The 20508-nt window shown below is 46.1% G+C and overlaps 33 non-coding genes and 12 pseudogenes across 33 annotated transcripts; all 45 read left to right on the top strand.

Moving 5' to 3' along the window:
- The first annotated feature begins 310 nt into the window (after positions 1-310).
- Positions 311-429, top strand: LOC149395259 (5S ribosomal RNA). The gene has a single exon (XR_016298418.1). It is a non-coding gene; the product is annotated as a 5S ribosomal RNA (ribosomal RNA).
- A 334-nt stretch (positions 430-763) lies between these two features.
- Positions 764-882, top strand: LOC149395260 (5S ribosomal RNA; annotated as a pseudogene).
- A 334-nt stretch (positions 883-1216) lies between these two features.
- LOC149395261 (5S ribosomal RNA) lies at positions 1217-1334 on the top strand (annotated as a pseudogene).
- Positions 1335-1668: 334 nt separating this feature from the next.
- LOC149395262 (5S ribosomal RNA) lies at positions 1669-1787 on the top strand. The gene has a single exon (XR_016298105.1). It is a non-coding gene; the product is annotated as a 5S ribosomal RNA (ribosomal RNA).
- A 334-nt stretch (positions 1788-2121) lies between these two features.
- LOC149395263 (5S ribosomal RNA) lies at positions 2122-2240 on the top strand. The gene has a single exon (XR_016298419.1). It is a non-coding gene; the product is annotated as a 5S ribosomal RNA (ribosomal RNA).
- Positions 2241-2574: 334 nt separating this feature from the next.
- LOC149395264 (5S ribosomal RNA) lies at positions 2575-2693 on the top strand (annotated as a pseudogene).
- Positions 2694-3027: 334 nt separating this feature from the next.
- LOC149395265 (5S ribosomal RNA) lies at positions 3028-3145 on the top strand (annotated as a pseudogene).
- Positions 3146-3479: 334 nt separating this feature from the next.
- Positions 3480-3598, top strand: LOC149395266 (5S ribosomal RNA). Its single transcript, XR_016298106.1, has one exon. It is a non-coding gene; the product is annotated as a 5S ribosomal RNA (ribosomal RNA).
- A 334-nt stretch (positions 3599-3932) lies between these two features.
- LOC149395267 (5S ribosomal RNA) lies at positions 3933-4051 on the top strand (annotated as a pseudogene).
- A 334-nt stretch (positions 4052-4385) lies between these two features.
- Positions 4386-4503, top strand: LOC149395268 (5S ribosomal RNA; annotated as a pseudogene).
- A 334-nt stretch (positions 4504-4837) lies between these two features.
- On the top strand, positions 4838-4956 carry LOC149395269 (5S ribosomal RNA). Its single transcript, XR_016298107.1, has one exon. It is a non-coding gene; the product is annotated as a 5S ribosomal RNA (ribosomal RNA).
- A 334-nt stretch (positions 4957-5290) lies between these two features.
- On the top strand, positions 5291-5409 carry LOC149395270 (5S ribosomal RNA). The gene has a single exon (XR_016298420.1). It is a non-coding gene; the product is annotated as a 5S ribosomal RNA (ribosomal RNA).
- Positions 5410-5743: 334 nt separating this feature from the next.
- LOC149395271 (5S ribosomal RNA) lies at positions 5744-5862 on the top strand (annotated as a pseudogene).
- Positions 5863-6196: 334 nt separating this feature from the next.
- Positions 6197-6314, top strand: LOC149395272 (5S ribosomal RNA; annotated as a pseudogene).
- A 334-nt stretch (positions 6315-6648) lies between these two features.
- Positions 6649-6767, top strand: LOC149395273 (5S ribosomal RNA; annotated as a pseudogene).
- Positions 6768-7101: 334 nt separating this feature from the next.
- Positions 7102-7220, top strand: LOC149395274 (5S ribosomal RNA). The gene has a single exon (XR_016298270.1). It is a non-coding gene; the product is annotated as a 5S ribosomal RNA (ribosomal RNA).
- A 333-nt stretch (positions 7221-7553) lies between these two features.
- On the top strand, positions 7554-7672 carry LOC149395275 (5S ribosomal RNA). Its single transcript, XR_016298108.1, has one exon. It is a non-coding gene; the product is annotated as a 5S ribosomal RNA (ribosomal RNA).
- Positions 7673-8006: 334 nt separating this feature from the next.
- LOC149395276 (5S ribosomal RNA) lies at positions 8007-8125 on the top strand. Its single transcript, XR_016299302.1, has one exon. It is a non-coding gene; the product is annotated as a 5S ribosomal RNA (ribosomal RNA).
- Positions 8126-8459: 334 nt separating this feature from the next.
- Positions 8460-8578, top strand: LOC149395277 (5S ribosomal RNA). Its single transcript, XR_016298394.1, has one exon. It is a non-coding gene; the product is annotated as a 5S ribosomal RNA (ribosomal RNA).
- A 334-nt stretch (positions 8579-8912) lies between these two features.
- LOC149395278 (5S ribosomal RNA) lies at positions 8913-9031 on the top strand. The gene has a single exon (XR_016298879.1). It is a non-coding gene; the product is annotated as a 5S ribosomal RNA (ribosomal RNA).
- Positions 9032-9365: 334 nt separating this feature from the next.
- On the top strand, positions 9366-9484 carry LOC149395279 (5S ribosomal RNA). The gene has a single exon (XR_016299333.1). It is a non-coding gene; the product is annotated as a 5S ribosomal RNA (ribosomal RNA).
- A 334-nt stretch (positions 9485-9818) lies between these two features.
- Positions 9819-9937, top strand: LOC149395280 (5S ribosomal RNA). Its single transcript, XR_016298514.1, has one exon. It is a non-coding gene; the product is annotated as a 5S ribosomal RNA (ribosomal RNA).
- A 334-nt stretch (positions 9938-10271) lies between these two features.
- LOC149395281 (5S ribosomal RNA) lies at positions 10272-10390 on the top strand. Its single transcript, XR_016298625.1, has one exon. It is a non-coding gene; the product is annotated as a 5S ribosomal RNA (ribosomal RNA).
- A 334-nt stretch (positions 10391-10724) lies between these two features.
- On the top strand, positions 10725-10843 carry LOC149395282 (5S ribosomal RNA). Its single transcript, XR_016297484.1, has one exon. It is a non-coding gene; the product is annotated as a 5S ribosomal RNA (ribosomal RNA).
- A 334-nt stretch (positions 10844-11177) lies between these two features.
- Positions 11178-11296, top strand: LOC149395283 (5S ribosomal RNA; annotated as a pseudogene).
- Positions 11297-11630: 334 nt separating this feature from the next.
- On the top strand, positions 11631-11749 carry LOC149395284 (5S ribosomal RNA). Its single transcript, XR_016298565.1, has one exon. It is a non-coding gene; the product is annotated as a 5S ribosomal RNA (ribosomal RNA).
- Positions 11750-12083: 334 nt separating this feature from the next.
- LOC149395285 (5S ribosomal RNA) lies at positions 12084-12202 on the top strand. Its single transcript, XR_016297485.1, has one exon. It is a non-coding gene; the product is annotated as a 5S ribosomal RNA (ribosomal RNA).
- Positions 12203-12536: 334 nt separating this feature from the next.
- Positions 12537-12655, top strand: LOC149395286 (5S ribosomal RNA; annotated as a pseudogene).
- Positions 12656-12989: 334 nt separating this feature from the next.
- Positions 12990-13108, top strand: LOC149395287 (5S ribosomal RNA). Its single transcript, XR_016298566.1, has one exon. It is a non-coding gene; the product is annotated as a 5S ribosomal RNA (ribosomal RNA).
- A 334-nt stretch (positions 13109-13442) lies between these two features.
- Positions 13443-13561, top strand: LOC149395288 (5S ribosomal RNA). Its single transcript, XR_016298299.1, has one exon. It is a non-coding gene; the product is annotated as a 5S ribosomal RNA (ribosomal RNA).
- Positions 13562-13895: 334 nt separating this feature from the next.
- LOC149395289 (5S ribosomal RNA) lies at positions 13896-14014 on the top strand (annotated as a pseudogene).
- Positions 14015-14348: 334 nt separating this feature from the next.
- Positions 14349-14467, top strand: LOC149395290 (5S ribosomal RNA). The gene has a single exon (XR_016299345.1). It is a non-coding gene; the product is annotated as a 5S ribosomal RNA (ribosomal RNA).
- A 334-nt stretch (positions 14468-14801) lies between these two features.
- Positions 14802-14920, top strand: LOC149395291 (5S ribosomal RNA). The gene has a single exon (XR_016299358.1). It is a non-coding gene; the product is annotated as a 5S ribosomal RNA (ribosomal RNA).
- Positions 14921-15253: 333 nt separating this feature from the next.
- LOC149395292 (5S ribosomal RNA) lies at positions 15254-15372 on the top strand. Its single transcript, XR_016298281.1, has one exon. It is a non-coding gene; the product is annotated as a 5S ribosomal RNA (ribosomal RNA).
- A 334-nt stretch (positions 15373-15706) lies between these two features.
- LOC149395293 (5S ribosomal RNA) lies at positions 15707-15825 on the top strand. Its single transcript, XR_016298301.1, has one exon. It is a non-coding gene; the product is annotated as a 5S ribosomal RNA (ribosomal RNA).
- Positions 15826-16159: 334 nt separating this feature from the next.
- LOC149395294 (5S ribosomal RNA) lies at positions 16160-16278 on the top strand. Its single transcript, XR_016299067.1, has one exon. It is a non-coding gene; the product is annotated as a 5S ribosomal RNA (ribosomal RNA).
- A 334-nt stretch (positions 16279-16612) lies between these two features.
- Positions 16613-16731, top strand: LOC149395295 (5S ribosomal RNA). The gene has a single exon (XR_016299370.1). It is a non-coding gene; the product is annotated as a 5S ribosomal RNA (ribosomal RNA).
- Positions 16732-17066: 335 nt separating this feature from the next.
- Positions 17067-17185, top strand: LOC149395296 (5S ribosomal RNA). Its single transcript, XR_016298265.1, has one exon. It is a non-coding gene; the product is annotated as a 5S ribosomal RNA (ribosomal RNA).
- Positions 17186-17519: 334 nt separating this feature from the next.
- On the top strand, positions 17520-17638 carry LOC149395297 (5S ribosomal RNA). The gene has a single exon (XR_016297466.1). It is a non-coding gene; the product is annotated as a 5S ribosomal RNA (ribosomal RNA).
- A 334-nt stretch (positions 17639-17972) lies between these two features.
- On the top strand, positions 17973-18091 carry LOC149395298 (5S ribosomal RNA). The gene has a single exon (XR_016299208.1). It is a non-coding gene; the product is annotated as a 5S ribosomal RNA (ribosomal RNA).
- A 334-nt stretch (positions 18092-18425) lies between these two features.
- On the top strand, positions 18426-18544 carry LOC149395299 (5S ribosomal RNA). The gene has a single exon (XR_016297964.1). It is a non-coding gene; the product is annotated as a 5S ribosomal RNA (ribosomal RNA).
- Positions 18545-18878: 334 nt separating this feature from the next.
- LOC149395300 (5S ribosomal RNA) lies at positions 18879-18997 on the top strand. The gene has a single exon (XR_016299381.1). It is a non-coding gene; the product is annotated as a 5S ribosomal RNA (ribosomal RNA).
- A 334-nt stretch (positions 18998-19331) lies between these two features.
- LOC149395301 (5S ribosomal RNA) lies at positions 19332-19450 on the top strand. The gene has a single exon (XR_016299392.1). It is a non-coding gene; the product is annotated as a 5S ribosomal RNA (ribosomal RNA).
- A 334-nt stretch (positions 19451-19784) lies between these two features.
- Positions 19785-19903, top strand: LOC149395302 (5S ribosomal RNA). The gene has a single exon (XR_016297871.1). It is a non-coding gene; the product is annotated as a 5S ribosomal RNA (ribosomal RNA).
- Positions 19904-20237: 334 nt separating this feature from the next.
- On the top strand, positions 20238-20356 carry LOC149395303 (5S ribosomal RNA). Its single transcript, XR_016299277.1, has one exon. It is a non-coding gene; the product is annotated as a 5S ribosomal RNA (ribosomal RNA).
- The last annotated feature ends 152 nt before the right edge of the window (positions 20357-20508 follow it).

Here is a 20508-nt window from a genome sequence, read left to right on the forward strand (position 1 = left end):
CGGAGGCCGAAACGATAGAATTTCACCAAAAATCGCTCCGAGCCTTGTTCAAATGCTCGTTTACGCATACAATTCACTGGTGAAAGTCGAAATTCCGGACCGAGGGCGAAATTTACGATTTTACCCTTCCCCCGTTCACCTTGTCGGAATTTCGCCGATCACTCTTCCGAAACCGTCCCAACGCGATGATCGCGAAAAGTTATTAGGAATTCATATATTTTATGTGATTTTTGGTGCACCGAAGACGTAGTTATGGCTTTTGGGAGTCGCGGCGTTGATTCTTATATAGATAATGCGCGCTAATGCTTGCGGATGCGATCATACCAGCACTAATGCACCGGATCCCATCAGAACTCCGAAGTTAAGCGTGCTTGGGCGAGAGTAGTACTAGGATGGGTGACCTCCTGGGATGTCCTCGTGTTGCATCCCTCTTTTTTTGCGAATTATTTTTTTCGGAGGCCGAAACGATGGAATTTCACCAAAAATCGCTCCGAGTCTTGTTCAAATGCCCGTTTACGCTTACAATTCACCGGTGAAAGTCGAAATTCCGGACCGAGGGCGAAATTTACGATTTTACCCTTCCCCCGTTCACCTTGTCGGAATTTCGCCGATCACTCTTCCGAAACCGTCTCAACGCGAAGATCGCGAAAAGTTATTAGGAATTCATATATTTTATGTGATTTTTGGTGCACCGAAGACGTAGTTATGGCTTTTGGGAGTCGCGGCGTTGATTCTTATATAGATAATGCGCGCTAATGCTTTTGGATGCGATCAGACCAGCACTAATGCACCGGATCCCATCAGAACTCCGAAGTTAAGCGTGCTTGGGCGAGAGTAGTACTAGGATGGGTGACCTCCTCTGAAGTCCTGCTGTTGCTTCCCTCTTTTTTTGCGAATTATTTTTTTCGGAGTCCGAAACGATGGAATTTCACCAAAAATCGCTCCGAGCCTTGTTCAAATGCTCGTTTACGCATACAATTCACCGGTGAAAGTCGAAATTCCGAACCGAGGGCGAAATTTACGATTTTACCCTTCCCCCGTTCACCTTGTCGGAATTTCGCCGATCACTCTTTCGAAACCGTCCCAACGCGAAGATCGCGAAAAGTTATTAGGAATTCATATATTTTATGTGATTTTTGGTGCACCGAAGACGTAGTTATGGCTTTTGGGAGTCGCGGTGTTGATTCTTATATAGATAATGCGCGCTAATCCTTGCGGATGCGATCATACAAGCACTAATGCACCGATCCCATCAGAACTCCGAAGTTAAGCGTGCTCTGGCGAGAGTAGTACTAGGATGGGTGACCTCCTGGGAAGTCCTCGTGTTGCAACCCTCTTTTTTTGCGAATTATTTTTTTCGGAGGCCGAAACGATAGAATTTCACCAAAAATCGCTCCGAGTCTTGTTCAAATGCTCGTTTACGCTTACAATTCACCGGTGAAAGTCGAAATTCCGGACCGAGGGCGAAATTTACGATTTTACCCTTCCCCCGTTCACCTTGTCGGAATTTCGCCGATCACTCTTCCGAAACCGTCCCAACGCGAAGATCGCGAAAAGTTATTAGGAATTCATATATTTTATGTGATTTTTGGTGCACCGAAGACGTAGTTATGGCTTTTGGGAGTCGCGGCGTTGATTCTTATATAGATAATGAGCGCTAATGCTTGCGGATGCGATCATACCAGCACTAATGCATCGGATCCCATCAGAACTCCGAAGTTAAGCGTGCTTGGGCGAGAGTAGTACTAGGATGGGTGACCTCCTGGGAAGTCCTCGTGTTGCATCCCTCTTTTTTTGCGAATTATTTTTTTCGGAGGCCGAAACGATAGAATTTCACCAAAAATCGCTCCGAGCCTTGTTCAAATGCTCGTTTACGCATACAATTCACTGGTGAAAGTCGAAATTCCGGACCGAGGGCGAAATTTACGATTTTACCCTTCCCCCGTTCACCTTGTCGGAATTTCGCCGATCACTCTTCCGAAACTGTCCCAACGCGATGATCGCGAAAAGTTATTAGGAATTCATATATTTTATGTGATTTTTGGTGCACCGAAGACGTAGTTATGGCTTTTGGGAGTCGCGGCGTTGATTCTTATATAGATAATGCGCGCTAATGCTTGCGGATGCGATCATACCAGCACTAATGCACCGGATCCCATCAGAACTCCGAAGTTAAGCGTGCTTGGGCGAGAGTAGTACTAGGATGGGTGACCTCCTGGGATGTCCTCGTGTTGCATCCCTCTTTTTTTGCGAATTATTTTTTTCGGAGGCCGAAACGATGGAATTTCACCAAAAATCGCTCCGAGTCTTGTTCAAATGCCCGTTTACGCTTACAATTCACCGGTGAAAGTCGAAATTCCGGACCGAGGGCGAAATTTACGATTTTACCCTTCCCCCGTTCACCTTGTCGGAATTTCGCCGATCACTCTTCCGAAACCGTCCCAACGCGAAGATCGCGAAAAGTTATTAGGAATTCATATATTTTATGTGATTTTTGATGCACCGAATACGTAGTTATGGCTTTTGGGAGTCGCGGCGTTGATTCTTATATAGATAATGCGCGCTAATGCTTTCGGATGCGATCAGACCAGCACTAATGCACCGGATCCCATCAGAACTCCGAAGTTAAGCGTGCTTGGGCGAGAGTAGTACTAGGATGGGTGACCTCCTCTGAAGTCCTGCTGTTGCTTCCCTCTTTTTTTGCGAATTATTTTTTTCGGAGTCCGAAACGATGGAATTTCACCAAAAATCGCTCCGAGCCTTGTTCAAATGCTCGTTTACGCATACAATTCACCGGTGAAAGTCGAAATTCCGGACCGAGGGCGAAATTTACGATTTTACCCTTCCCCCGTTCACCTTGTCGGAATTTCGCCGATCACTCTTTCGAAACCGTCCCAACGCGAAGATCGCGAAAAGTTATTAGGAATTCATATATTTTATGTGATTTTTGGTGCACCGAAGACGTAGTTATGGCTTTTGGGAGTCGCGGCGTTGATTCTTATATAGATAATGCGCGCTAATCCTTGCGGATGCGATCATACAAGCACTAATGCACCGATCCCATCAGAACTCCGAAGTTAAGCGTGCTCTGGCGAGAGTAGTACTAGGATGGGTGACCTCCTGGGAAGTCCTCGTGTTGCAACCCTCTTTTTTTGCGAATTATTTTTTTCGGAGGCCGAAACGATAGAATTTCACCAAAAATCGCTCCGAGTCTTGTTCAAATGCTCGTTTACGCTTACAATTCACCGGTGAAAGTCGAAATTCCGGACCGAGGGCGAAATTTACGATTTTACCCTTCCCCCGTTCACCTTGTCGGAATTTCGCCGATCACTCTTCCGAAACCGTCCCAACGCGAAGATCGCGAAAAGTTATTAGGAATTCATATATTTTATGTGATTTTTGGTGCACCGAAGACGTAGTTATGGCTTTTGGGAGTCGCGGCGTTGATTCTTATATAGATAATGAGCGCTAATGCTTGCGGATGCGATCATACCAGCACTAATGCATCGGATCCCATCAGAACTCCGAAGTTAAGCGTGCTTGGGCGAGAGTAGTACTAGGATGGGTGACCTCCTGGGAAGTCCTCGTGTTGCATCCCTCTTTTTTTGCGAATTATTTTTTTCGGAGGCCGAAACGATGGAATTTCACCAAAAATCGCTCCGAGCCTTGTTCAAATGCTCGTTTACGCATACAATTCACTGGTGAAAGTCGAAATTCCGGACCGAGGGCGAAATTTACGATTTTACCCTTCCCCCGTTCACCTTGTCGGAATTTCGCCGATCACTCTTTCGAAACCGTCCCAACGCGAAGATCGCGAAAAGTTATTAGGAATTCATATATTTTATGTGATTTTTGGTGCACCGAAGACGTAGTTATGGCTTTTGGGAGTCGCGGCGTTGATTCTTATATAGATAATGCGCGCTAATGCTTTCGGATGCGATCAGACCAGCACTAATGCACCGGATCCCATCAGAACTCCGAAGTTAAGCGTGCTTGGGCGAGAGTAGTACTAGGATGGGTGACCTCCTCTGAAGTCCTGCTGTTGCTTCCCTCTTTTTTTGCGAATTATTTTTTTCGGAGTCCGAAACGATGGAATTTCACCAAAAATCGCTCCGAGCCTTGTTCAAATGCTCGTTTACGCATACAATTCACCGGTGAAAGTCGAAATTCCGGACCGAGGGCGAAATTTACGATTTTACCCTTCCCCCGTTCACCTTGTCGGAATTTCGCCGATCACTCTTTCGAAACCGTCCCAACGCGAAGATCGCGAAAAGTTATTAGGAATTCATATATTTTATGTGATTTTTGGTGCACCGAAGACGTAGTTATGGCTTTTGGGAGTCGCGGCGTTGATTCTTATATAGATAATGCGCGCTAATCCTTGCGGATGCGATCATACAAGCACTAATGCACCGATCCCATCAGAACTCCGAAGTTAAGCGTGCTCTGGCGAGAGTAGTACTAGGATGGGTGACCTCCTGGGAAGTCCTCGTGTTGCAACCCTCTTTTTTTGCGAATTATTTTTTTCGGAGGCCGAAACGATAGAATTTCACCAAAAATCGCTCCGAGTCTTGTTCAAATGCTCGTTTACGCTTACAATTCACCGGTGAAAGTCGAAATTCCGGACCGAGGGCGAAATTTACGATTTTACCCTTCCCCCGTTCACCTTGTCGGAATTTCGCCGATCACTCTTCCGAAACCGTCCCAACGCGAAGATCGCGAAAAGTTATTAGGAATTCATATATTTTATGTGATTTTTGGTGCACCGAAGACGTAGTTATGGCTTTTGGGAGTCGCGGCGTTGATTCTTATATAGATAATGAGCGCTAATGCTTGCGGATGCGATCATACCAGCACTAATGCATCGGATCCCATCAGAACTCCGAAGTTAAGCGTGCTTGGGCGAGAGTAGTACTAGGATGGGTGACCTCCTGGGAAGTCCTCGTGTTGCATCCCTCTTTTTTTGCGAATTATTTTTTTCGGAGGCCGAAACGATGGAATTTCACCAAAAATCGCTCCGAGCCTTGTTCAAATGCTCGTTTACGCATACAATTCACTGGTGAAAGTCGAAATTCCGGACCGAGGGCGAAATTTACGATTTTACCCTTCCCCCGTTCACCTTGTCGGAATTTCGCCGATCACTCTTCCGAAACCGTCCCAACGCGATGATCGCGAAAAGTTATTAGGAATTCATATATTTTATGTGATTTTTGGTGCACCGAAGACGTAGTTATGGCTTTTGGGAGTCGCGGCGTTGATTCTTATATAGATAATGCGCGCTAATGCTTGCGGATGCGATCATACCAGCACTAATGCACCGGATCCCATCAGAACTCCGAAGTTAAGCGTGCTTGGGCGAGAGTAGTACTAGGATGGGTGACCTCCTGGGATGTCCTCGTGTTGCATCCCTCTTTTTTTGCGAATTATTTTTTTCGGAGGCCGAAACGATGGAATTTCACCAAAAATCGCTCCGAGTCTTGTTCAAATGCCCGTTTACGCTTACAATTCACCGGTGAAAGTCGAAATTCTGGACCGAGGGCGAAATTTACGATTTTACCCTTCCCCCGTTCACCTTGTCGGAATTTCGCCGATCACTCTTCCGAAACCGTCCCAACGCGAAGATCGCGAAAAGTTATTAGGAATTCATATATTTTATGTGATTTTTGGTGCACCGAAGACGTAGTTATGGCTTTTGGGAGTCGCGGCGTTGATTCTTATATAGATAATGCGCGCTAATGCTTTCGGATGCGATCAGACCAGCACTAATGCACCGGATCCCATCAGAACTCCGAAGTTAAGCGTGCTTGGGCGAGAGTAGTACTAGGATGGGTGACCTCCTCTGAAGTCCTGGTGTTGCTTCCCTCTTTTTTTGCGAATTATTTTTTTCGGAGTCCGAAACGATGGAATTTCACCAAAAATCGCTCCGAGCCTTGTTCAAATGCTCGTTTACGCATACAATTCACCGGTGAAAGTCGAAATTCCGGACCGAGGGCGAAATTTACGATTTTACCCTTCCCCCGTTCACCTTGTCGGAATTTCGCCGATCACTCTTTCGAAACCGTCCCAACGCGAAGATCGCGAAAAGTTATTAGGAATTCATATATTTTATGTGATTTTTGGTGCACCGAAGACGTAGTTATGGCTTTTGGGAGTCGCGGCGTTGATTCTTATATAGATAATGCGCGCTAATCCTTGCGGATGCGATCATACAAGCACTAATGCACCGATCCCATCAGAACTCCGAAGTTAAGCGTGCTCTGGCGAGAGTAGTACTAGGATGGGTGACCTCCTGGGAAGTCCTCGTGTTGCAACCCTCTTTTTTTGCGAATTATTTTTTTCGGAGGCCGAAACGATAGAATTTCACCAAAAATCGCTCCGAGTCTTGTTCAAATGCTCGTTTACGCTTACAATTCACCGGTGAAAGTCGAAATTCCGGACCGAGGGCGAAATTTACGATTTTACCCTTCCCCCGTTCACCTTGTCGGAATTTCGCCGATCACTCTTCCGAAACCGTCCCAACGCGAAGATCGCGAAAAGTTATTAGGAATTCATATATTTTATGTAATTTTTGGTGCACCGAAGACGTAGTTATGGCTTTTGGGAGTCGCGGCGTTGATTCTTATATAGATAATGCGCGCTAATGCTTGTGGAAGCGATCATACCAGCACTAATGCACCGGATCCCATCAGAACTCCGAAGTTAAGCGTGCTTGGGCGAGAGTAGTACTAGGATAGGTGACCTCCTGGGAAGTCCTCGTGTTGGATCCCTCTTTTTTTGCGAATTATTTTTTTCGGAGGCCGAAACGATGGAATTTCACCAAAAATCGCTCCGAGTCTTGTTCAAATGCCCGTTTACGCTTACAATTCACCGGTGAAAGTCGAAATTCCGGACCGAGGGCGAAATTTACGATTTTACCCTTCCCCCGTTCACCTTGTCGGAATTTCGCCGATCACTCTTCCGAAACCGTCCCAACGCGAAGATCGCGAAAAGTTATTAGGAATTCATATATTTTATGTGATTTTTGGTGCACCGAAGACGTAGTTATGGCTTTTGGGAGTCGCGGCGTTGATTCTTATATAGATAATGCGCGCTAATGCTTGCGGATGCGATCATACCAGCACTAATGCATCGGATCCCATCAGAACTCCGAAGTTAAGCGTGCTTGGGCGAGATTAGTACTAGGATGGGTGACCTCCTGGGAAGTCCTCGTGTTGCATCCCTCTTTTTTTGCGAATTATTTTTTTCGGAGTCCGAAACGATGAATTTCACCAAAAATCGCTCCGAGCCTTGTTCAAATGCTCGTTTACGCATACAATTCACAGGTGAAAGTCGAAATTCCGGACCGAGGGCGAAATTTACGATTTTACCCTTCCCCCGTTCACCTTGTCGGAATTTCGCCGATCATTCTTTCGAAACCGTCCCAACGCGAAGATCGCGAAAAGTTATTAGGAATTCATATATTTTATGTGATTTTTGGTGCACCGAAGACGTAGTTATGGCTTTTGGGAGTCGCGGCGTTGATTCTTATATAGATAATGCGCGCTAATCCTTGCGGATGCGATCATACCAGCACTAATGCATCGGATCCCATCAGAACTCCGAAGTTAAGCGTGCTTGGGCGAGAGTAGTACTAGGATGGGTGACCTCCTGGGAAGTCCTCGTGTTGCATCCCTCTTTTTTTGCGAATTATTTTTTTCGGAGGCCGAAACGATGGAATTTCACCAAAAATCGCTCCGAGCCTTGTTCAAATGCTCGTTTACGCATACAATTCACCGGTGAAAGTCGAAATTCCGGACCGAGGGCGAAATTTACGATTTTACCCTTCCCCCGTTCACCTTGTCGGAATTTCGCCGATCACTCTTCCGAAACCGTCCCAACGCGAAGATCGCGAAGAGTTATTAGGAATTCATATATTTTATGTGATTTTTGGTGCACCGAAGACGTAGTTATGGCTTTTGGGAGTCGCGGCGTTGATTCTTATATAGATAATGCGCGCTAATGCTTGCGGATGCGATCATACCAGCACTAATGCACCGGATCCCATCAGAACTCCGAAGTTAAGCGTGCTTGGGCGAGAGTAGTACTAGGATGGGTGACCTCCTGGGAAGTCCTCGTGTTGCATCCCTCTTTTTTTGCGAATTATTTTTTTCGGAGGCCGAAACGATGGAATTTCACCAAAAATCGCTCCGAGTCTTGTTTAAATGCCCGTTTACGCTTACAATTCACCGGTGAAAGTCGAAATTCCGGACCGAGGGCGAAATTTACGATTTTACCCTTCCCCCGTTCACCTTGTCGGAATTTCGCCGATCACTCTTCCGAAACCGTCCCAACGCGAAGATCGCGAAAAGTTATTAGGAATTCATATATTTTATGTGATTTTTGGTGCACCGAAGACGTAGTTATGGCTTTTGGGAGTCGCGGCGTTGATTCTTATATAGATAATGCGCGCTAATGCTTTCGGATGCGATCATACCAGCACTAATGCACCGGATCCCATCAGAACTCCGAAGTTAAGCGTGCTTGGGCGAGAGTAGTACTAGGATGGGTGACCACCTGGGAAGTCCTCGTGTTGCATCCCTCTTTTTTTGCGAATTATTTTTTTCGGAGGCCGAAACGATGGAATTTCACCAAAAATCGCTCCGAGCCTTGTTCAAATGCTCGTTTACGCTTACAATTCACCGGTGAAAGTCGAAATTCCGGACCGAGGGCGAAATTTACGATTTTACCCTTCCTCCTTTCACCTTGTCGGAATTTCGCCGATCACTCTTTCGAAACCGTCCCAACGCGAAGATCGCGAAAAGTTATTAGGAATTCATATATTTTATGTGATTTTTGGTGCACCGAAGACGTAGTTATGGCTTTTGGGAGTCGCGGCGTTGATTCTTATATAGATAATGCGCGCTAATCCTTGCGGATGCGATCATACCACCACTAATGCATCGGATCCCATCAGAACTCCGAAGTTAAGCGTGCTTGGGCGAGAGTAGTACTAGGATGGGTGACCTCCTGGGAAGTCCTCGTGTTGCATCCCTCTTTTTTTGCGAATTATTTTTTTCGGAGGCCGAAACGATGGAATTTCACCAAAAATCGCTCCGAGCCTTGTTCAAATGCTCGTTTACGCATACAATTCACCGGTGAAAGTCGAAATTCCGGACCGAGGGCGAAATTTACGATTTTACCCTTCCCCCGTTCACCTTGTCGGAATTTCGCCGATCAGTCTTCCGAAACCGTCCCTACGCGAAGATCGCGAAAAGTTATTAGGAATTCATATATTTTATGTGATTTTTGGTGCACCGAAGACGTAGTTATGGCTTTTGGGAGTCGCGGCGTTGATTCTTATATAGATAATGCGCGCTAATGCTTGCGGATGCGATCATACCAGCACTAATGCACCGGATCCCATCAGAACTCCGAAGTTAAGCGTGCTTGGGCGAGAGTAGTACTAGGATGGGTGACCTCCTGGGAAGTCCTCGTGTTGCATCCCTCTTTTTTTGCGAATTATTTTTTTCGGAGGCCGAAACGATGGAATTTCACCAAAAATCGCTCCGAGTCTTGTTCAAATGCCCGTTTACGCTTACAATTCACCGGTGAAAGTCGAAATTCCGGACCGAGGGCGAAATTTACGATTTTACCCTTCCCCCGTTCACCTTGTCGGAATTTCGCCGATCACTCTTCCGAAACCGTCCCAACGCGAAGATCGCGAAAAGTTATTAGGAATTCATATATTTTATGTGATTTTTGGTGCACCGAAGACGTAGTTATGGCTTTTGGGAGTCGCGGCGTTGATTCTTATATAGATAATGCGCGCTAATGCTTTCGGATGCGATCATACCAGCACTAATGCACCGGATCCCATCAGAACTCCGAAGTTAAGCGTGCTTGGGCGAGAGTAGTACTAGGATGGGTGACCACCTGGGAAGTCCTCGTGTTGCATCCCTCTTTTTTTGCGAATTATTTTTTTCGGAGGCCGAAACGATGGAATTTCACCAAAAATCGCTCCGAGCCTTGTTCAAATGCTCGTTTACGCTTACAATTCACCGGTGAAAGTCGAAATTCCGGACCGAGGGCGAAATTTACGATTTTACCCTTCCTCCTTTCACCTTGTCGGAATTTCGCCGATCACTCTTCCGAAACCGTCCCAATGCGAAGATCGCGAAAAGTTATTAGGAATTCATATATTTTATGTGATTTTTGGTGCACCGAAGACGTAGTTATGGCTTTTGGGAGTCGCGGCGTTGATTCTTATATAGATAATGCGCGCTAATGCTTTCGGATGCGATCATACCAGCACTAATGCACCGGATCCCATCAGAACTCCGAAGTTAAGCGTGCTTGGGCGAGAGTAGTACTAGGATGGGTGACCACCTGGGAAGTCCTCGTGTTGCATCCCTCTTTTTTTGCGAATTATTTTTTTCGGAGGCCGAAACGATGGAATTTCACCAAAAATCGCTCCGAGCCTTGTTCAAATGCTCGTTTACGCTTACAATTCACCGGTGAAAGTCGAAATTCCGGACCGAGGGCGAAATTTACGATTTTACCCTTCCTCCTTTCACCTTGTCGGAATTTCGCCGATCACTCTTCCGAAACCGTCCCAATGCGAAGATCGCAAAAAGTTATTAGGAATTCATATATTTTATGTGATTTTTGGTACACCGAAGACGTAGTTATGGCTTTTGGGAGTCGCGGCGTTGATTCTTATATAGATAATGCGCGCTAATGCTTGCGGATGCGATCATACCAGCACTAATGCACCGGATCCCATCAGAACTCCGAAGTTAAGCGTGCTTGGGCGAGAGTAGTACTAGGATGGGTGACCTCTTGGGAAGTCCTCGTGTTGCATCCCTCTTTTTTTGCGAATTATTTTTTTCAGAGGCCGAAACGATTTAATTTCACCAAAAATCAAACCGAGTCTTGTTCAAATGCCCGTTTACGCTTACAATTCACCGGTGAAAGTCGAAATTCCGGACCAAGGGCGAAATTTACGATTTTACCCTTCCCCCGTTCACCTTGTCGGAATTTCGCCGATCACTCTTCCGAAACCGTCCCAACGCGAAGATCGCGAAAAGTTATTAGGAATTCATATATTTTATGTGATTTTTGGTGCACCGAAGACGTCGTTATGGCTTTTGGGAGTCGCGGCGTTGATTCTTATATAGATAATGCGCGCTAATGCTTGCGGAAGCGATCATACCAGCACTAATGCACCGGATCCCATCAGAACTCCGAAGTTAAGCGTGCTTGGGCGAGAGTAGTACTAGGATAGGTGACCTCCTGGGAAGTCCTCGTGTTGGATCCCTCTTTTTTTGCGAATTATTTTTTTCGGAGGCCGAAACGATGGAATTTCACTAAAAATCGCTCCGAGTCTTGTTCAAATGCCCGTTTACGCTTACAATTCACCGGTGAAAGTCGAAATTCCGGACCGAGGGCGAAATTTACGATTTTACCCTTCCCCCGTTCACCTTGTCGGAATTTCGCCGATCACTCTTCCGAAACCGTCCCAACGCGAAGATCGCGAAAAGTTATTAGGAATTCATATATTTTATGTGATTTTTGGTGCACCGAAGACGTAGTTATGGCTTTTGGGAGTCGCGGCGTTGATTCTTATATAGATAATGCGCGCTAATGCTTTCGGATGCGATCATACCAGCACTAATGCACCGGATCCCATCAGAACTCCGAAGTTGAACGTGCTTGGGCGAGAGTAGTACTAGGATGGGTGACCACCTGGGAAGTCCTCGTGTTGCATCCCTCTTTTTTTGCGAATTATTTTTTTCGGAGGCCGAAACGATGGAATTTCACCAAAAATCGCTCCGAGCCTTGTTCAAATGCTCGTTTACGCTTACAATTCACCGGTGAAAGTCGAAATTCCGGACCGAGGGCGAAATTTACGATTTTACCCTTCCTCCTTTCACCTTGTCGGAATTTCGCCGATCACTCTTCCGAAACCGTCCCAATGCGAAGATCGCAAAAAGTTATTAGGAATTCATATATTTTATGTGATTTTTGGTACACCGAAGACGTAGTTATGGCTTTTGGGAGTCGCGGCGTTGATTCTTATATAGATAATGCGCGCTAATGCTTGCGGATGCGATCATACCAGCACTAATGCACCGGATCCCATCAGAACTCCGAAGTTAAGCGTGCTTGGGCGAGAGTAGTACTAGGATGGGTGACCTCTTGGGAAGTCCTCGTGTTGCATCCCTCTTTTTTTGCGAATTATTTTTTTCAGAGGCCGAAACGATTTAATTTCACCAAAAATCAAACCGAGTCTTGTTCAAATGCCCGTTTACGCTTACAATTCACCGGTGAAAGTCGAAATTCCGGACCAAGGGCGAAATTTACGATTTTACCCTTCCCCCGTTCACCTTGTCGGAATTTCGCCGATCACTCTTCCGAAACCGTCCCAACGCGAAGATCGCGAAAAGTTATTAGGAATTCATATATTTTATGTGATTTTTGGTGCACCGAAGACGTCGTTATGGCTTTTGGGAGTCGCGGCGTTGATTCTTATATAGATAATGCGCGCTAATGCTTGCGGAAGCGATCATACCAGCACTAATGCACCGGATCCCATCAGAACTCCGAAGTTAAGCGTGCTTGGGCGAGAGTAGTACTAGGATAGGTGACCTCCTGGGAAGTCCTCGTGTTGGATCCCTCTTTTTTTGCGAATTATTTTTTTCGGAGGCCGAAACGATGGAATTTCACTAAAAATCGCTCCGAGTCTTGTTCAAATGCCCGTTTACGCTTACAATTCACCGGTGAAAGTCGAAATTCCGGACCGAGGGCGAAATTTACGATTTTACCCTTCTCCCGTTCACCTTGTCGGAATTTCGCCGATCACTCTTCCGAAACCGTCCCAACGCGAAGATCGCGAAAAGTTATTAGGAATTCATATATTTTATGTGATTTTTGGTGCACCGAAGACGTAGTTATGGCTTTTGGGAGTCGCGGCGTTGATTCTTATATAGATAATGCGCGCTAATGCTTTCGGATGCGATCATACCAGCACTAATGCACCGGATCCCATCAGAACTCCGAAGTTGAACGTGCTTGGGCGAGAGTAGTACTAGGATGGGTGACCACCTGGGAAGTCCTCGTGTTGCATCCCTCTTTTTTTGCGAATTATTTTTTTCGGAGGCCGAAACGATGGAATTTCACCAAAAATCGCTCCGAGCCTTGTTCAAATGCTCGTTTACGCTTACAATTCACCGGTGAAAGTCGAAATTCCGGACCGAGGGCGAAATTTACGATTTTACCCTTCCTCCTTTCACCTTGTCGGAATTTCGCCGATCACTCTTCCGAAACCGTCCCAATGCGAAGATCGCGAAAAGTTATTAGGAATTCATATATTTTATGTGATTTTTGGTACACCGAAGACGTAGTTATGGCTTTTGGGAGTCGCGGCGTTGATTCTTATATAGATAATGCGCGCTAATGCTTGCGGATGCGATCATACCACCACTAATGCACCGGATCCCATCAGAACTCCGAAGTTAAGCGTGCTTGGGCGAGAGTAGTACTAGGATGGGTGACCTCCTGGGAAGTCCTCGTGTTGCATCCCTCTTTTTTTGCGAATTATTTTTTTCAGAGGCCGAAACGATTTAATTTCACCAAAAATCGCTCCGAGTCTTGTTCAAATACCCGTTTACGCTTACAATTCACCGGTGAAAGTCGAAATTCCGGACCAAGGGCGAAATTTACGATTTTACCCTTCCCCCGTTCACCTTGTCTGAATTTCGCCGATCACTCTTCCGAAACCGTCCCAACGCGAAGATCGCGAAAAGTTATTAGGAATTCATATATTTTATGTGATTTTTGGTGCACCGAAGACGTCGTTATGGCTTTTGGGAGTCGCGGCGTTGATTCTTATATAGATAATGCGCGCTAATGCTTGCGGAAGCGATCATACCAGCACTAATGCACCGGATCCCATCAGAACTCCGAAGTTAAGCGTGCTTGGGCGAGAGTAGTACTAGGATAGGTGACCTCCTGGGAAGTCCTCGTGTTGGATCCCTCTTTTTTTGCGAATTATTTTTTTCGGAGGCCGAAACGATGGAATTTCACTAAAAATCGCTCCGAGTCTTGTTCAAATGCCCGTTTACGCTTACAATTCACCGGTGAAAGTCGAAATTCCGGACCGAGGGCGAAATTTACGATTTTACCCTTCCCCCGTTCACCTTGTCGGAATTTCGCAGATCACTCTTCTGAAACCGTCCCAACGCGAAGATCGCGAAAAGTTATTAGGAATTCATATATTTTATGTGATTTTTGGTGCACCGAAGACGTAGTTATGGCTTTTGGGAGTCGCGGCGTTGATTCTTATATAGATAATGCGCGCTAATGCTTGCGGATGCGATCATACCAGCACTAATGCACCGGATCCCATCAGAACTCCGAAGTTAAGCGTGCTTGGGCGAGAGTAGTACTAGGATGGGTGACCTCCTGGGAAGTCCTCGTGTTGCATCCCTCTTTTTTTGCGAATTATTTTTTTCGGAGGCCGAAACGATGGAATTTTACCAAAAATCGCTCCGAGCCTTGTTCAAATGCTCGTTTACGCTTACAATTCACCGGTGAAAGTCGAAATTCCGGACCGAGGGCGAAATTTACGATTTTACCCTTCCCCCGTTCACCTTGTCGGAATTTCGCCGATCACTCTTCCGAAACCGTCCCAACGCGAAGATCGCGAAAAGTTATTAGGAATTCATATATTTTATGTGATTTTTGGTGCACCGAAGACGTAGTTATGGCTTTTGGGAGTCGCGGCGTTGATTCTTATATAGATAATGCGCGCTAATGCTTGCGGATGCGATCATACCAGCACTAATGCACCGGATCCCATCAGAACTCCGAAGTTAAGCGTGCTTGGGCGAGAGTAGTACTAGGATGGGTGACCTCCTGGGAAGTCCTCGTGTTGCATCCCTCTTTTTTTGCGAATTATTTTTTTCGGAGGCCGAAACGATGGAATTTCACCAAAAATCGCTCCGAGTCTTGTTCAAATGCCCGTTTACGCTTACAATTCACCGGTGAAAGTCGAAATTCCGGACCAAGGGCGAAATTTACGATTTTACCCTTCCCCCGTTCACCTTGTCGGAATTTCGCCGATCACTCTTCCGAAACCGTCCCAACGCGAAGATCGCGAAAAGTTATTAGGAATTCATATATTTTATGTGATTTTTGTGCACCGAAGACGTAGTTATGGCTTTTGGGAGTCGCGGCGTTGATTCTTATATAGATAATGCGCGCTAATGCTTTCGGATGCGATCATACCACCACTAATGCACCGGATCCCATCAGAACTCCGAAGTTAAGCGTGCTTGGGCGAGAGTAGTACTAGGATGGGTGACCACCTGGGAAGTCCTCGTGTTGCATCCCTCTTTTTTTGCGAATTATTTTTTTCGGAGGCCGAAACGATGGAATTTCACCAAAAATCGCTCCGAGCCTTGTTCAAATGCTCGTTTACGCTTACAATTCACCGGTGAAAGTCGAAATTCCGGACCGAGGGCGAAATTTACGATTTTACCCTTCCTCCGTTCACCTTGTCGGAATTTCGCCGATCACTCTTCCGAAACCGTCCCAATGCGAAGATCGCGAAAAGTTATTAGGAATTCATATATTTTATGTGATTTTTGGTACACCGAAGACGTAGTTATGGCTTTTGGGAGTCGCGGCGTTGATTCTTATATAGATAATGCGCGCTAATGCTTGCGGATGCGATCATACCACCACTAATGCACCGGATCCCATCAGAACTCCGAAGTTAAGCGTGCTTGGGCGAGAGTAGTACTAGGATGGGTGACCTCCTGGGAAGTCCTCGTGTTGCATCCCTCTTTTTTTGCGAATTATTTTTTTCGGAGGCCGAAACGATGGAATTTCACCAAAAATCGCTCCGAGTCTTGTTCAAATGCCCGTTTACGCTTACAATTCACCGGTGAAAGTCGAAATTCCGGACCGAGGGCGAAATTTACGATTTTACCCTTCCCCCGTTCACCTTGTCGGAATTTCGCCGATCACTCTTTCGAAACCGTCCCAACGCGAAGATCGCGAAAAGTTATTAGGAATTCATATATTTTATGTGATTTTTGGTGCACCGAAGACGTAGTTATGGCTTTTGGGAATCGCGGCGTTGATTCTTATATAGATAATGCGCGCTAATGCTTGCGGATGCGATCATACCAGCACTAATGCACCGGATCCCATCAGAACTCCGAAGTTCAGCGTGCTTGGGCGAGAGTAGTACTAGGATGGGTGACGTCCTGGGAAGTCCTCGTGTTGCATCCCTCTTTTTTTGCGAATTATTTTTTTCGGAGGCCGAAAAGATGGAATTTCACCAAAAATCGCTCCGAGTCTTGTTCAAATGCCCGTTTACGCTTACAATTCACCGGTGAAAGTCGAAATTCCGGACCGAGGGCGAAATTTACGATTTTACCCTTCCCCCGTTCACCTTGTCGGAATTTCGCAGATCACTCTTCTGAAACCGTCCCAACGCGAAGATCGCGAAAAGTTATTAGGAATTCATATATTTTATGTGATTTTTGGTGCACCGAAGACGTAGTTATGGCTTTTGGGAGTCGCGGCGTTGATTCTTATATAGATAATGCGCGCTAATGCTTGCGGATGCGATCATACCAGCACTAATGCACCGGATCCCATCAGAACTCCGAAGTTAAGCGTGCTTGGGCGAGAGTAGTACTAGGATGGGTGACCTCCTGGGAAGTCCTCGTGTTGCATCCCTCTTTTTTTGCGAATTATTTTTTTTCGGAGGCCGAAACGATGGAATTTTACCAAAAATCGCTCCGAGCCTTGTTCAAATGCTCGTTTACGCTTACAATTCACCGGTGAAAGTCGAAATTCCGGACCGAGGGCGAAATTTACGATTTTACCCTTCCCCCGTTCACCTTGTCGGAATTTCGCCGATCACTCTTCCGAAACCGTCCCAACGCGAAGATCGCGAAAAGTTATTAGGAATTCATATATTTTATGTGATTTTTGGTGCACCGAAGACGTAGTTATGGCTTTTGGGAGTCGCGGCGTTGATTCTTATATAGATAATGCGCGCTAATGCTTGCAGATGCGATCATACCAGCACTAATGCACCGGATCCCATCAGAACTCCGAAGTTAAGCGTGCTTGGGCGAGAGTAGTACTAGGATGGGTGACCTTCTGGGAAGTCCTCGTGTTGCATCCCTCTTTTTTTGCGAATTATTTTTTTCGGAGTCCGAAACGATGGAATTTCACCAAAAATCGCTCCGAGCCTTGTTCAAATGCTCGTTTACGCATACAATTCACCGGTGAAAGTCGAAATTCCGGACCGAGGGCGAAATTTACGATTTTACCCTTCCCCCGTTCACCTTGTCGGAATTTCGCCGATCACTCTTCCGAAACCGTCCCAACGCGAAGATCGCGAAAAGTTATTAGGAATTCATATATTTTATGTGATTTTTGGTGCACCGAAGACGTAGTTATGGCTTTTGGGAATCGCGGCGTTGATTCTTATATAGATAATGCGCGCTAATGCTTGCGGATGCGATCATACCAGCACTAATGCACCGGATCCCATCAGAACTCCGAAGTTAAGCGTGCTTGGGCGAGAGTAGTACTAGGATGGGTGACCTCATGGGAAGTCCTCGTGTTGCATCCCTCTTTTTTTGCGAATTATTTTTTTCGGAGGCCGAAACGATGGAATTTCACCAAAAATCGCTCCGAGCCTTGTTCAAATGCTCGATTACGCATACAATTCACAGGTGAAAGTCGAAATTCCGGACCGAGGGCGAAATTTACGATTTTACCCTTCCCCCGTTCACCTTGTCGGAATTTCGCCGATCACTCTTTCGAAACCATCCCAACGCGAAGATCGCGAAAAGTTATTAGGAATTCATATATTTTATGTGATTTTTGGTGCACCGAAGACGTAGTTATGGCTTTTGGGAATCGCGGCGTTGATTCTTATATAGATAATGCGCGCTAATGCTTGCGGATGCGATCATACCAGCACTAATGCACCGGATCCCATTAGAACTCCGAAGTTCAGTGTGCTTGGGCGAGAGTAGTACTAGGATGGGTGACGTCCTGGGAAGTCCTCGTGTTGCATCCCTCTTTTTTTGCGAATTATTTTTTTCGGAGGCCGAAAAGATGGAATTTCACCAAAAATCGCTCCGAGTCTTGTTCAAATGGCCGTTTACGCTTACAATTCACCGGTGAAAGTCGAAATTCCGGACCGAGGGCGAAATTTACGATTTTACCCTTCCCCCGTTCACCTTGTCGGAATTTCGCCGATCACTCTTCTGAAACCGTCCCAACGCGAAGATCGCGAAAAGTTATTAGGAATTCATATATTTTATGTGATTTTTGGTGCACCGAAGACGTAGTTATGGCTTTTGGGAGTCGCGGCGTTGATTCTTATATAGATAATGCGCGTTAATGCTTGCGGATGCGATCATACCAGCACTAATGCACCGGATCCCATCAGAACTCCGAAGTTAAGCGTGCTTGGGCGAGAGTAGTACTAGGATGGGTGACCTCCTGGGAAGTCATCGTGTTGCATCCCTCTTTTTTTGCGAATTATTTTTTTCGGAGGCCGAAACGATGGAATTTCACCAAAAATCGCTCCGAGACTTGTTCAAATGCCCGTTTACGCTTACAATTCACCGGTGAAAGTCGAAATTCCGGACCGAGGGCGAAATTTATGATTTTACCCTTCCCCCGTTCACCTTGTCGGAGCTTCGCCGATCACTCTTCCGAAACCGTCCCAACGCGAAGATCGCGAAAAGTTATTAGGAATTCATATATTTTATGTGATTTTTGGTGCACCGAAGACGTAGTTATGGCTTTTGGGAGTCGCGGCGTTGATTCTTATATAGATAATGCGCGCTAATGCTTGCGGATGCGATCATACCAGCACTAATGCACCGGATCCCATCAGAACTCCGAAGTTAAGCGTGCTTGGGCGAGAGTAGTACTAGGATGGGTGACCTCCTGGGAAGTCCTCGTGTTGCATCCCTCTTTTTTTGCGAATTATTTTTTTCGGAGGCCGAAACGATGGAATTTCACCAAAAATCGCTCCGAGCCTTGTTCAAATGCTCGTTTACGCTTACAATTCAACGGTGAAAGTCGAAATTCCGGACCGAGGTCGAAATTTACGATTTTACCCTTCCCCCGTTCACCTTGTCGGAATTTCGCCGATCACTCTTCCGAAACCGTCCCAACGCGAAGATCGCGAAAAGTTAATAGGAATTCATATATTTTATGTGATTTTTGGTGCACCGAAGACGTAGTTATGGCTTTTGGGAGTCGCGGCGTTGATTCTTATATAGATAATGCGCGCTAATGCTTGCGGATGCGATCATACCAGCACTAATGCACCGGATCCCATCAGAACTCCGAAGTTAAGCGTGCTTGGGCGAGAGTAGTACTAGGATGGGTGACCTCCTGGGAAGTCCTCGTGTTGCATCCCTCTTTTTTTGCGAATTATTTTTTTCGGAGGCCGAAACGATGGAATTTCACCAAAAATCGCTCCCAGTCTTGTTCAAATGCCCGTTTACGCTTACAATTCACCGGTGAAAGTCGAAATTCCGGACCAAGGGCGAAATTTACGATTTTACCCTTCCCCCGTTCACCTTGTCGGAATTTCGCCGATCACTCTTCCGAAACCGTCCCAACGCGAAGATCGCGAAAAGTTATTAGGAATTCATATATTTTATGTGATTTTTGGTGCACCGAAGACGTAGTTATGGCTTTTGGGAGTCGCGGCGTTGATTCTTATATAGATAATGCGCGCTAATGCTTGCGGATGCGATCATACTAGCACTAATGCACCGGATCCCATCAGAACTCCGAAGTTAAGCGTGCTTGGGCGAGAGTAGTACTAGGATGGGTGACCTCCTGGGAAGTCCTCGTGTTGCATCCCTCTTTTTTTGCGAATTATTTTTTTCGGAGGCCGAAACGATGGAATTTCACCAAAAATCGCTCCGAGTCTTGTTCAAATGCCCGTTTACGCTTACAATTCACCGGTGAAAGTCGAAATTCCGGACCGAGGGCGAAATTTACGATTTTACCCTTCCCCCGTTCACCTTGTCGGAATTTCGCCGATCACTCTTCCGAAACCGTCCCAACGCGAAGATCGCGAAAAGTTATTAGGAATTCATATATTTTATGTGATTTTTGGTGCACCGAAGACGTAGTTATGGCTTTTGGGAGTCGCGGCGTTGATTCTTATATAGATAATGCGCGCTAATGCTTGCGGATGCGATCATACCAGCACTAATGCACCGCATCCCATCATAACTCCGAAGTTAAGCGTGCTTGGGCGAGAGTAGTACTAGGATGGGTGACCTCCTGGGAAGTCCTCGTGTTGCATCCCTCTTTTTTTGCGAATTATTTTTTTCGGAGGCCGAAACGATGGAATTTCACCAAAAATCGCTCCGAGTCTTGTTCAAATGCCCGTTTACGCTTACAATTCACCGGTGAAAGTCGAAATTCCGGACCGAGGGCGAAATTTACGATTTTACCCTT

The sequence above is a fragment of the Urtica dioica genome, chromosome 5 (assembly GCF_054948205.1).
Source record: "Urtica dioica subsp. dioica isolate 48M chromosome 5, U.dioica_male_clone48M_v1_H2, whole genome shotgun sequence".
In the NCBI taxonomy this organism is placed as follows: Eukaryota; Viridiplantae; Streptophyta; class Magnoliopsida; order Rosales; family Urticaceae; genus Urtica; species Urtica dioica.